The sequence below is a fragment of the Manis pentadactyla genome, chromosome 11, assembly GCF_030020395.1.
Source record: "Manis pentadactyla isolate mManPen7 chromosome 11, mManPen7.hap1, whole genome shotgun sequence".
NCBI classification, from domain to species: domain Eukaryota; kingdom Metazoa; phylum Chordata; class Mammalia; order Pholidota; family Manidae; genus Manis; species Manis pentadactyla.
In genome coordinates, this window is record NC_080029.1 from 86,467,781 (window position 1) to 86,480,941 (window position 13,161).

General features: G+C 44.5%; 1 protein-coding gene across 6 annotated transcripts in view; it reads right to left on the minus strand.

Moving 5' to 3' along the window:
* Window positions 1-12,092: 12,092 nt before the first annotated feature.
* The window catches only part of MEIS2 (Meis homeobox 2), a 196,077-nt gene continuing 195,008 nt past the window's right edge, over window positions 12,093-13,161 (minus strand). For all 6 annotated transcript variants that reach the window (XM_036887539.2, XM_036887537.2, XM_036887535.2 and 3 more), the window contains one exon: window positions 12,093-13,161. This exon is cut by the window's right edge and continues 344 nt beyond it. The gene's annotated coding sequence lies outside the window, so the exon portion shown is untranslated.

The window sequence follows — 13,161 nt, forward strand, 5'->3', positions numbered from 1 at the left end:
CAGTTGCCTGTGGAACTTCAATCGGAGAAGCACCAGACCCAGCTACCTTCCTCTCACCTCCTGGGTCAAGAACAGACACTTCTAGCTGGAGGGTCATTTAACCCCTTCTGTGCATCAGTCCCAAGACATTCTTTGTTTCCAGGCCCCAGAGAGAGAGGAGAGCTAGGCATAACGCCCGCCCTTCCATCTTGCCAGACTCCTTGGCCTTCAATCCTTTGTCAAGGTGAAAACCAATGAGGTTTATTTTCTGTTAGAATGGAAGTTACGAATCGTGTTGTTCTTATTTTTTTAAGGTCATGCTTTTCTGAGATTGTGTTTACCAGGCACAGTGAAATGGAAAGCTAAGAGTTTGGATAATTCCAAATAAAAACTACCACGAATGACAATTTGTGTTAGAGCTAGGATAGGGCTACTTTTGGACAGTGACCTGGGGATTGGCCGTGTAACCAAATAATCCTCCTGCTATATTGACTGTGTATGGGTATAATGCATCGTAAATATCTTAAACATCTCAATTCTATTGGATTTCAAAAGGTGAATGGGTTGACACGCCCAAAAGCCTACTTCTGTGTGAGTGTTTTGGAGAAAGACTTTGGACTTAATGAATCTGCCTGAAGTATACAGACATCTAAAGTAGAAAAGGGGCAAAGGAAACTCATACTAACTATGGGAGAGTAGAGAGAAAAAGAGAAATGGAGAGAGGAGGAGGGAAGGAAAGAGGGCAAGAGATGGGAAGGGGGTAAGTGAGAGATTTTCGTAGGTGCAGAACCTTTGAAGCCTTCTACCCTGACCCCCAACCCAAGTGCCTCTCACAAAACAGGTTCGACTCGTATTTCAAGCAGTCTCCTAGCCAGCATCCGTGGTCCCGGGAGTCCTAATTCACTCCTGCCCTCTCGTACAATGACATTCGAACCTAGGAAAATAATTGCATTAGAGCAGATTACTTATAACCGATAGTTATCCGTCTTTTTTCTGTTCGACAGAAGTCTGTTAAACTTAGCACAGCCATTACCAGCTGAGCTCCAGAGCGCGCCTTCATTAACAAAATTAAAATCATACTTTTTGAATCTACGCGAAGCCAGCGCAGGTCTCAAGAGCCCTCACCGAAGCGCACATTTTCGTAAGCCCGATGTTCCTGCGAACCGGTCTCCGCTTGCTTAACACCGGAGGTCAGGGTGAAAAGACCGAGTGTGATGACAATCACTCGAAGGCAGGACATCTGAGCTCTAGAAATACCATCTTTCTTCCCACCCTCTCCCGCCCTCCCCGCGCCACCTTTCCTCCGGGGGATCTTTTCTCCGGCGCCACACCTGTGCCGGCGCGGTGACCCGGGAGCTGGGGAGCTGGCTGGGCTGCTGGGGCGCAGAGTGGGGACGAGACAGCACGGGTTCAGGGCCCGGGACGCCGCGCGGGTGAACTTGCCCAGCTGTTCCAGGTGTACGTGCCCTTTACACATACCCCGGGCGAGGCGGGCGGGGGCACTGTCCCCTCCATCTCATTCCACACTCGCCCGGGGACCTACGTGGCCTATAAGGCTTTTGTCCACCGGCACGGGCGCCTGACCCCGGGACAGCGTAGGCAGTTGCATGTGCTTTGGACCGGGAACCTCCGTCTCTTTGGCTGAATATTCGACCTCTGGGAGCCTATTTGGTTTCCTCCTGGTTTGGTAGGAGCCTCGGCTCGCAGTACCCCTAGGAGACTCGCGGAGGACTCGGCCCAGCTTCCCGCCTCTCCAGGGCCCCCAGCTCGGGGAGGAGGGAACAGGTGGTAATCGCGGTCTGGAGGGAGGGCGACACCCCCTACCTCCGCTCCCGGTAGCCTCAGGGTGACATCTCGCACCGCTCCGGCAGAAGTGCAATCGCCAACTCCATTTTCGACTGGCAGCATCACGGGACAGGAGCGCTGTCTGCTCAGTTAGGAGGGGGCGCGTTTGCACTGATTTTCTGTGGCATCTGGAAATGTGTAGGGTTTGAAGGATAGTTTTTAGTGTGGTTCATTTTTTTGGTTAGCCACCGCCCTTCGTTTCAGCATTTTGCCTTTTAAAATGTTAATTACTGTGTACTTCTCTGAAGGGTCTATCCCACACAGGGCTCTAAAGGAAAACACACCGGCTTTTGCATAATTTCGGGGTGTCCTTTCCTAAGGCTCTAGGAACAGAGGCTCTGCTTCCATTTTTGTCAGAATGCCCAGTAATAGAGTTCTCACCCCTCTTTTCTATGTCTAATGAGGGCTTTGAGGTTTATTAGAGGAAAATAGCACACAGACCCTCAGCCCTCAAATACAGGATTAGGTGGAGTTTACTTGAAAGTGTGTAATAATTGTTGTTCCCTGGCAAGTGTATAATTCTCCTTTCCATAATTTCTATTTGACACAAAAGCCTACAAAATTCAAGTGACGAAAGTCAGCGAATAGATGTGGACAAGCAAGTATCTTTTACAGCGCCACGCTTTCAACTTTCTAAATTGATGGATATTAAAATTGAGTTTTTTTATTCAGGGAAAAAGAAAATAGAACACATGCACCTTCACTGTTGTTGTTAGTGTTTTCTTCCCATCAAATATAGACACCTTATTCAATTGCTTTACTTTGTAGCAAAAGATGAGGATATCAGAAATGAATAGCAGCTTTTAGCAGCGGCAAATCCATGCCTTTTGCAATGGTTTTGCTTCTGTTTTCCCTTATTTGTCTGTGAAGTAAAATAAAAACAAAAATTAAAAAGGGAGAAACATCATTACTAGTGGAGAGTTTATTTTGTTGCCACAGTAAAGGCGAGTAGACAGTTAACGGCTACTTGAGATGATAATGCTTAGTGATCCCATTCATTTAATCATAATCTTCAAGTGGTTTAAGATTAATGGCAAGAGGTGGTTTTGCTCTCTTCCTAAGAACCTTTGCATTAATTTACTTAGAACATTGACCAGACTGTCAATGTTTCCAAATTTCATTAAGTTGAACTGAGATAATAAATGCAATGAGGTTTTCGTATTTTCTTCATCTGTGAGAATATCTTCCTGGGAATATTTTTATTTGGATTCAACTGCAATGGGGGACACTTGCTTTCATTTCTTCATTATAGATAGATAGATACAGACACATAAAATACCTACACACACACACACACACACACACATATATATATTTAAATAAACCAATATTGTTTGCAGATAACTTCCCTTCTACTTGTAAGCTTAATGAAGGTCTTTCACAAAGTCAGCTTCAGTGGCAGGCAGCAGGTTCTTCTTCCCCGAGACCAGGATTTGTGTTTAAAGTAAGTTTGAACGCCCTGAACTTCTTCAAACCAGACCAAAAAAAAAAAAGAGAGAGAGAGAAGAACTTGGAGTATAAATATTTAGCTTCACCTCAGTTGCTACAATAGCAATTCTTCCAACACAACCCGACTGAGGCATCATGTCACTGGCGTGCAGACTGGGCTGCCTCTGCCTCACCCTAGGAGCGCTTCTTCCCCGAAGTCCCTGGGTCCCCGTCCCTGTCCCTGAACGTCCCCCCAAAGAGGACGATTGGAAAAGGCGTGGCGCGGAGGATTTCTAGGGAGAAGCGAGGGAAGAGGACGGATTTTTGGTCTAGAAGGTCATGGTACTTGGCAAGAAATGACCGTCAGGAAAGCCACCTTTTCCCCGTCGCCCTCTCTGCCCGGTGTTCCTTCCCCCGCTCCTCATTTCAGAGCTGTTTTCACAAAATCCCGCAATCAGGTACCTTAAAAAGCAACCCCCCAAGCTCCCCACAAACTAAAGTCGTTCCGCACTGCAGATGTGCACTCTTTATGTGGGGGTCTAGCCGAGGTCAGAAGCCTTTCCCGAGTCAGGGCTGCTTTGCCAGCGCCTCTCCCAGGAGTAGGGGCTGGCGTGGAGTCGGCGCGCCTGCCAGCCCGAGGTTGTCCCAGCGCTCGTTACCTGCGCGCCCTCGCCTTAGAGTGCTCACAGTCCCGTGGAGATGAATTGGGAAGCCGAGAAAACGCCTCTGTGCACCGACACAGTTGAAAAATAACCCCAGCATTCTCAAATAGGACCAGTCCCACACCTTGCTTTGACGTGAAGCACCAGCGTAAGATCAAGTGTCAAAGACATTGGCGGTTTATTTTGGTGCACTTCAACTACCCTTTCCGTTTCCATCAAAACTGAGAAGCACGGGCGAAGAAAGAACAGGGGCACGCGGGGAACAGCCCTGTGTGTGTGTGTGTGTGTGTGTGTGTGCGCGCGCGCGCGTGTGTGTATGTAGGGAGGTAGGTACGGTGACAACTTTTAAACACGTTCTCTATTTTGAGAAGGAAAGGAAATCAGACAGGGGCCGGTATGGTTTTTGTGGTTCAGTAAAGGCTCATTTATGACAAGATCTTGTCTGAATTCCGAAAGCGATGCCTCGGGACTTTACTTAAATAGTATGAGTTCCACGAGAGTTTAATATTGAGAGGCTGCAAAATATTGTTTCGTATTGGCCTCTTTCCCCATCAGCTAAACATTTTTTCAAAAACTTGCACAGCATCTATTAAAAATAGTTCCTTGGAAATCTACCGTTCGGCAGAAACCAACCAATCAACCAACCACAGCAAAATCCCAGAGAACAGAGATGTGGGTGGGGGTTGGGGGTGGGGAAATGTCCCTTTCCTGGTCACTTGATAGTTTTATTCCTCGGAGGCCAAGTGAAAGTGGGGGTTCCTTCGTATTTTATTATTATTTTTATCATTTATTCATTTAAATGTTCAACCTTGACAAGCTGTTCCCCCGCCGCGGGGTTTTGCTGCAAAACGGAGGAGGGGGCGGCAGAAGGAGTCAATGAAGGGGGGCGGGGGGCGCAGAAAAACACGATTTGCTTTGCAGGGGGCTGACCCGCAGCGTTCTGTCCCGCTGACCAGCAGGGGGCGCTCTGATGTTATCTCTGGCCGAGACAGTCGAGCCTGCTCAGAACTACAAGACAGGCTTTGCAGTTCCAGCAGCTGCCAAAGAAGGGGAGAGGGGATTGTAGTTCCTAAACCTTCAACGGCTACTCCACTTGTGTTATTTACCCTCGGTTCGAAATATACCTACGAATCACTTTACCTACCCACCTGCTTATAGTACTCCCCCTTTCCTATTCAACCTCTTTTCATCTGCATCTCTGCAGCACAAGTATAATCTCTCTCCTCAGCCTTGAAATATGCATTAATGCAACTTATTAAATGCGACGATGAATGGTCAACATTTTTTTCGCCTGTTAGTTCCGCTGATCTAAGCAGGATTTATTTGCAGATCTCACATCCCGGAGCCATAATGTGTGATTTTTCCCCCCTAAATAAAATTGGTCAAATTGACAACCTTTAAACCAACCTAACACTCAAGATTAGTGATGGGAAACTAATGAGAAAATATCAGATCGCCCGGCCTGAGGGCTGCCAATTAAATCTTCGCTGATTGAAAAATAAAAGCAGACTTGGGGTGTGAGCCCAGCTCAACTTCAACTATTAATCTAACATGTTGCCCGGGCCCCTGTCTCTCCTCTAAACTGTCCCCCCCCCGTCATGGAGCTTTCTCCCATCTCATACCTCAACCCAAAAGCCAAATATTATTTCTCGGAATATTTCAAGAGGTCTAAATCAGAACGATCATTTCTTACACGGTAAATATTAGGCCTTTAAGCAATATGATTTAACTAATTAGAAAATTTACATCATTAAGTCTCAGGGAGAGAAAAAGAGAAACAAATCTGCCAGTCATTTTAAAGGAGACAGGCACTATTGAAGTGTGAAGAAATCGGCTCTAATTCAAAAAGGCAATCGGGCAGAAAAAGCCCTCAACATTACCCTGCTAGTTATTAATCAGAAAGGGCTCTCTCTCCTCCCCACACCCCCTCCTCTCTTAGCACTGAGTTTAAGTTCGTTTTTTTGCCAGTGGCCCATGTCATATTTATATGGAGGTTTTGTCTGCTAAAGGATTAAAAATTGAAAATGTTTCAATATGAAAACAGAATCCTCAAAGGGAAAAAAATATTCACAGAATCACCTCTCTCCCAGACAAGTAGACCTGTTGTGATAAACAATTCTCACACCACTTTTTATTTTTTCATTCTTTCATTTTTCTTCCCATTAAGTTCCTATTTTGAAACCTGCTTGGTGAGAACTAGATAGGCTTTGTGTTCTGCTCCCCTCCCCCTGCTTCCTCGCACCCCTTCCTCCTCCAAAGCGACAAACTTACACTGAAAGCAGAAAAGTACAAATGCATTAACAAAGCCCCACTCGCTTGATAAAAAGGCCATGGTTTAGGCTTACTTGTCAGGAATCTAAGGGAAGGGGGATCAGTCGTCCTGTGCGTCTATGAACAAATGAGGATGAACTAGAAATTTCCCCCACGTATGTATATTTGAGATTAAAGTTAGAGCAAAAAAAGGCAAGTGAGAATTATTTTAAAGTGCATTAATGTTGTTGTGCGGCTTTTTCTCCATTTCCCCCTTCTCTGTTCAGCTTAAAACAGCAGCCTCATTATACCCAGGGTGCCCCTTCCCATTGCACTCTTACTTAAGCCCTTGGTACACCACACACATAGCCCTTTTCCTGCTCTTCTCATTCCCAGCAAATTAACTGAAGAGGGAACTGCACAGGAACTTTGTGAGTAGTTCCATTTGGAAACTCAGGTCCTTCCTGGCATCTCTGAGGACTGGTTCTTAAACAGACATTGGGTTTTTAAATAGTTTAACAGCAAGCACTTAGATATTCAATTTCCCTTCATTATTATTTTTTTTTAATTACAAAGAGGTCCCAAAGGCTCATTTTCTGCCTCGCCCTATTCTTGTCTTAGGTTCCATACTAACTTCATTTTCTCACTCTCCTTTCTGCCTTACAGGCTGAAAGCTTCATTCACTATCTTGCTTCCCACAAAGTCCGTGGCCCTGGACCTCTCAAGTCTTTGGGCTTCTGCGGGCCTGAGCAGCTCTCCAGTGCCCATGCCATTTTCCACCTCACCAGATGTCAGCTTTGCAGGAGAGAGCGGTAGCAGACCTGGGCTGTTAACACACCACAGTTAATTCTCTGCGGGAACTTTTACTAGGTGGTACGTGTGGAAGGAGAAAACATCTGTAAAGAGAGTGTGCTTGAGGGTGAGGAGTAAGTTCCTGCACAGAGGCCAAAGCACATGTAAAATGCGGCAGAATTTGTGAAAGGACCAGTCTGGAGTTACATTTTGGCGAAATACGGAAAGGAAAGGAAAAAGGGGTAGCACTGGGAAAAGTCTGGAGTGCTCCCCCAAATGCAGCTTCTTTTCTGTCGCAGAGCAGATGGGAGTGAACGTGCTCCTCTTTGAGAAAGATGAGAGTAATATGGACACTTCCGTCACTTTTAGGAGGCGGGACACCCGAGAGGTGAGATATACAAGACAATGGCCTCTGGCGCTGGAGGGCTCCCCGGGCGGGCGCCCCACCCTGTGCCCCGCCCCTCTCGGAGCCCTCCTTACCTTTGTTGCTTGGATTTGATCAGACACCCTGGATGTTCCTGGGCTAAGTTCTTTGAGAGGAAAAAGACACCAGAATCAACCGGTCTCCTCCTGCATCTACTCCGAAGCCAAGAAACATTACAATAAAATTTACAGCGACTTTTAACATCTCACAAGTATAGCATTAAAATTCTATTTAATTGAGAAAATATTGATTCTTAAGTCTTGAAAAAGTGAAATCGTAATTTAGCTGCAAACTTTCCGGCGAGAATATAGCGCATTATGTCGCCGTATTATGGATCCACCCTTTACCCTCATATGCAACATCACATCTTTAACTGCGCTACTTTATGAAGTGATAAAGACAAAAGACAACCCGACTTAGGCAAAAGCTTAAAATAAAATAATAAAAAAGAGGACCTAGAGTAATTTCCTTTTCCAGTTATTTATAAAAGAATTGTCTTTTACTGAAGCAGGAAAAAATAAATGCCCAAAGGGGAGGAAAGAAATAAAAAGAACGGAAAACCACAGACCAGTCTAAAAGCAACTCACATTAGCAAATCCGTTGATATTTTTTACCAAAGGAGGAATGAAGTCAACACATTTAGAGAAAATGCATTCACGGGCAAAAATGCATCCTCCTGCAAACGAAACAAACCTAGGTCTATTTCTTTATTTTACTCCCCCGTCCTTTCTTGGTGGGGTAGGGGGCAGAATCCATTGGTGGATAGGGAAGGGAAAGAAAATCAGGCTATGTTGTTTCTGTATCGGTTTTTGGTATCATAGAGGAGTAAAGAAGTTTTTGTGTGGTGGTTTTTCATTGATCAGTCACTCTGAGCTAATGTAATTATCCTCATCAATAGGAGGCTGCAGAGAGAATCATTATGTGGGTGACATTGATAAATGATCGCCCAGGAACGGCCCTCTCGCGGGCAACCCCCACATCTGACCCTCCCACACACACAATGTAGTCATAGAAACACCTCCAGAGCCGCGAGCGCCGCCGCGGAAGGGGCCGGGGATGGAAGAAAAGCCCGGGCGGCCGAGGTGGGGGCGGGGGTGAGCGGGGCGGCCGGTCCCAGGTCCAAAGCAGCCCCAACGGCAAAAACAGCCAACGGCAGGCGGAGAGGCGGGAGCTGCGGGAGGGAGCGTCCCCCTTCCGAGCAGCAAACCCTCGCACAGTTGCTTACAACAAAGTGGAAATCCGCCCTCCAGGCGGACCCATTCCTCCACACCTTTTCCCATGTGCGACCTCACCACCAACAACATCTGATGTTTGCCGAGACACACAGTCAAATAGGTTTCTCCAAAGGAGTTAAATAATTAGGTTACAAAACCTGTAGGCATCTCGTTCTCACGCGGGTTCCCTTGTTCGAAAAAAACCCCAAACAAACAACAAACAAACCAAACCCATCTGAACAAAGGCAGCAGCTGGGCAGCGCGGCCCCCCTCCCCATTTCCCCCAGTTATTTACTGGGCGACCCCTTCCTTTCTCTTCTAACCCAGTGCCTCTGATTATGAGATAATGTATTTTGCGATTGTTCCTGTCGGGGAAAACATCCCACCAAACCCCACGTTTTCATCTTTTGACTGTTTTATTTAAACCAATGGGCAAGTATTGAGAGCAGTAATTGATTCATAATGATCCATAAATCGATATTGGAAAGCGGGGGTGGGAGGGTGGAGGTGGAGGTGTATGAAGAGTAAGGGGTGGGGGGTGTTGCTGTTTATTTATTTTATTTCTAAAGCTTCAGCTAGAGTAGCTTTGACACTGTCGGGCTGGAGGGGAGGAGCCGTGGGGCTCTGCCGGATCATCCATCATCTCTGTCACCCAGAGTCTGCCCCGAGGAGCCGTAGACGCGATCTCCCTTCTGTCTCTGCACCGAAACTATTAATATTAAAACCTCTCTTCAAACACTGCCCCGACGGTCTCCATTCCCATCACAATCTGACCGGCCTCCCCCATCAGACCTGCATTTTCCTTGCCCCGCAACTTCCCCCCGGCCCTGGCGGGGAGCGGGGAGCTCGCGGACCTGTGCGCACGCCCTTAGTTGATCACCGCAACCGTCAGGTGCCCCTTCTCCCACTCTCACCAATGCGAAGCACTCCTGCCTACCCCTGCCTCACACACACATGCAAAGGGAAGGCCAGGTGAGGCAGGGACACCGCGCGGAGGGGGGAGTGTGCACATCCCCTTCCCCTGCCTTTCCTCCTTCCTCCCAGGCTCCCCGACGCGACGCGCGTCCGCACGCACCCATGCAGCTGGGTGGGCCGCGGGGGCTGCCAAGGGATGGCCACTCGGTACATCCACACACCCAGACACCGGCCTTCCTAACATAGATTGGCAACTTGCAGCGGAGGTCCTAGCTCCTTATCAAATTGCGGGCCTGCAAGACTAATGGGGAACTTGTGGAGGCTGCCTGTCCAGGCCCTTTGAAGGAAGGTCCCTCCTCTGACAGCTGCTAGAGATATTAGCCACATTTCCCTTCCCAAGCTTGCTCTGGGTTAACAGGCCCTGGGGGCGGGAGGGGCGAGGAGGCCAGGAAGATCCCGATTGACTCCTCTCAGCACATCTAACTAGGGTGAGCTGGGGAGCGGGGGTGGGGGGGATGGGGGGTGCTGACTTGGGGGTGGGAGGGAAAAGAAGGGGAGGAAGATACAGACTTTCCTGGTCTCTTCTTTTTCCTTTAAAATGTGGCTTCTTGCTCAATTCCAAACCCTTAACAGATGGCGACTGCAATTCTCTCAGAATTTCTTAAAGAAAGGGAAACCTTTGGAATTTATTTCTGCTTTTGCTTTTCCATATAAATAAAAAGTGTTTTTATGTTACTCTTGTTTTGGAGAACATAAGCAATTTTACTCAGACTACAGTATTTCCTTTAACACTATATGGTTGTCAAAACACCATTCCCAGTTTCTTTGCTTTTGACAGCTGAGTCTTTCTTAAATATACCCAAATCGGAACTCTTTATACTAAATAGTAAACCCGAGATAGGAGCAAGTGCCTTCCGAAGGGGTATAAAAAAAAAACCTTATAAAAATTGTACAACTCCACCACCTTTCAGTCTTAACACATGGGGTCGGATGGTTGGGGGGGAGTGGCAAGAAAATGCAAGCAAATATTATTACAATTGTTACTCATCTCCAAATATTTAAGAGGGTTAAGGTTAACGTGATAGGATGTGGATTTGTTGAAGAACCTAAGCCTGAGATGATGTTAGTCATTAAAACCAAGGGTAGAGAGCTCTGGCATTAAACTGCAATGAAATACCTTAATAATAATAATAATTTCATTCAACACTTCTTACACATGAGCCAGTGACCGAGTAAACCCATCAGCATTTACTTTACTGAGAAGACAGGAAGAAAAAATTGGCCCTAAATTTTTTCAGCTGATGAGACTTAATTTATAAATGGAGAACATCTACTTAAAAGAATTTAAAGTAATAATACACAAATATTTAAATATTGCAAGAAGACTATGTGAAATGCAATAACAAAAATGACAAAAACTCTTTTCTGATTCAAACTTGTTGTTAATGGGGAAATTTGGCGCCTCTTGGAAATGCTATTGGTATGTTCAAACAGCAGACACGTTAATTAAACTGAAAAAATGTGTTTATAAAAATCCTAACTAAAAATAATACAACACATTAGAAGTTTATTTCCTTGTCTCTTTATATACAACTTCTATTAATATTTTCTGCTATGAAAAGATGGCAGTACCTCAGATAAGATACAAACTTGGGTTTCTGAGATAGGGAACTATTTTCCTGTCAAGTTGACATCACATAACTAGTGAATGTTTATGACATTATCCTTTCTAAACAGAGGATTCAAAATTCCAGGATAGTGTATTTATTTGAAAAATTGAGGGGACATGCAAACGCCTCAGTTTTTTTCATTTTGTACATTTTATAGTGGGCATTGTTTGTGTAGTGGCAGCAAACTAATGACACAGATTTCCAGGGATGTTAAATTTTTTTAAATGGCATTATATTGCCTGTTTTGTTTTGAGAAAAAAGAAATTAAGCTTAGTCACCAAATCATCACACCTGCATGCCTGTACTTGGAGGTGTCTGAAATAAAAAGACATCATGGCATAATTTATATTAAATATTAATGATGAAGTAATATTTTCAACTAGGATTTCAAACTCCATAGAAGTTGTTTACTCATCTATGAACATCTATATGTAAATTTAATTTACATATTCAACAGTATTTTAGTAAGTAAGACAGAGAAAAAACACAGGCAGATGAATTATCTTTGGGCACAGACGTTAGTTATTTCTTACAATGTAAAATTAACCCTGAAAAAAAACCCTTTATTCTGGCAGAGGATGAACGTGAAAAGTTTTATCTGAAAGTATATATTAAAGATACTGCATCTAAAAAGGAAGTTGGACATGGTGAAGGTGATCCTTCAACCAGCTCATAGCACACACGCATACACATACACATCATTTCATACCTTTAGAAGTTTTCTGCTGGTAGAATTTATAAGCCAAGTACACACACTAAAAGTCTACAGATGGTTACCTTAAAACCTGTTGGTAAGTTTCAAATATACTCAACCGCTAGGGACAAAATCATCAGCTACTTTTAACACCATATATAGTAGGCCTTGTGCAACCATGCCTTAAAACTATTAAAAACACAAAAGCCTAACAAAAAATCAAAAATGAAATATTTATTACCGCATTTTGTGACTTAACACCTTTTTTTTTAACATAACGTCACAGTCCTCATACAAGTATTTTAATGTAAATTTGACAAAGCTTAAAGGTAACAGCATTTTCTTCTAGTGAGGAACACGTGCTGAGAAAAGAATTCATGGACATACAATACCAATTCCACAGCAGATCTGATACTAGCAAAAACATTCTTTTTTTTCAATTGAGGTAAACACATAGAATATCTAACATGAAACAATTAATAGACTGAACTCTGTACGAAGTTTGTTACAGTATTCTCTTGCTCCTTTTTATCCCCCAAGCTTTGAGTTTCTGATAAAGTCCTAGTTGTGGTGCTCTGACCAGTAATAACTTTTTTGTGTTGAGGGAAGCTGCCCAACTTAAGATTGTTTTGTCCACAGCCAAGGCTAAGAACTCTGGAAGAAGCTCCTGCTGTCTTTAAATCTTCATTGGCAAGCTCTTTTGCAGAAGAGTCCCCCAAAATAATAAGAATTGGCTTATGAAGCACAAACTATAAAGATCTGTTTGAAACTAAAGGACACATTTATGGAGGAACAAAGGCTGGGCATGAAAACACATTCTTGAAGCTGGAGTCCGAGGGGTGAGGTTCAGCCAAACGTTCACCACGGTCTCCAGCGTGGTTCTTTCTCATTGGCCCAACAGGTTTAAAATATACCACAGTCTCTCCTGGATAGTGAATTCACTGATGAACCAAAACAGTCATTCTTTTGGGAACAACACACATAGTGTGGAAAACAAGGATATATTTCTTTTTTTCTCTTCTAAAACTATTTGAGGCAACATAACGGAGTGATCAACAAAAATGTACAAGTTTAACTTAGTTCCTATGTTTATACTACAGTAGTTTTAACTCTCGGAGTCTTTTTCCAGAGGATCTTTACATGGGCAGAATTGTCTCAGTGAGCCCATGATTTCACATTTGTGTTCTTGTCTCATTGGTCCTCTGTTGCTTGATGAAAAATGACAAAAGTAAAAAATAATCACAGCTGTCTGGAATTCCATATTAAGTGTCAACATCTGGTCAAAGTT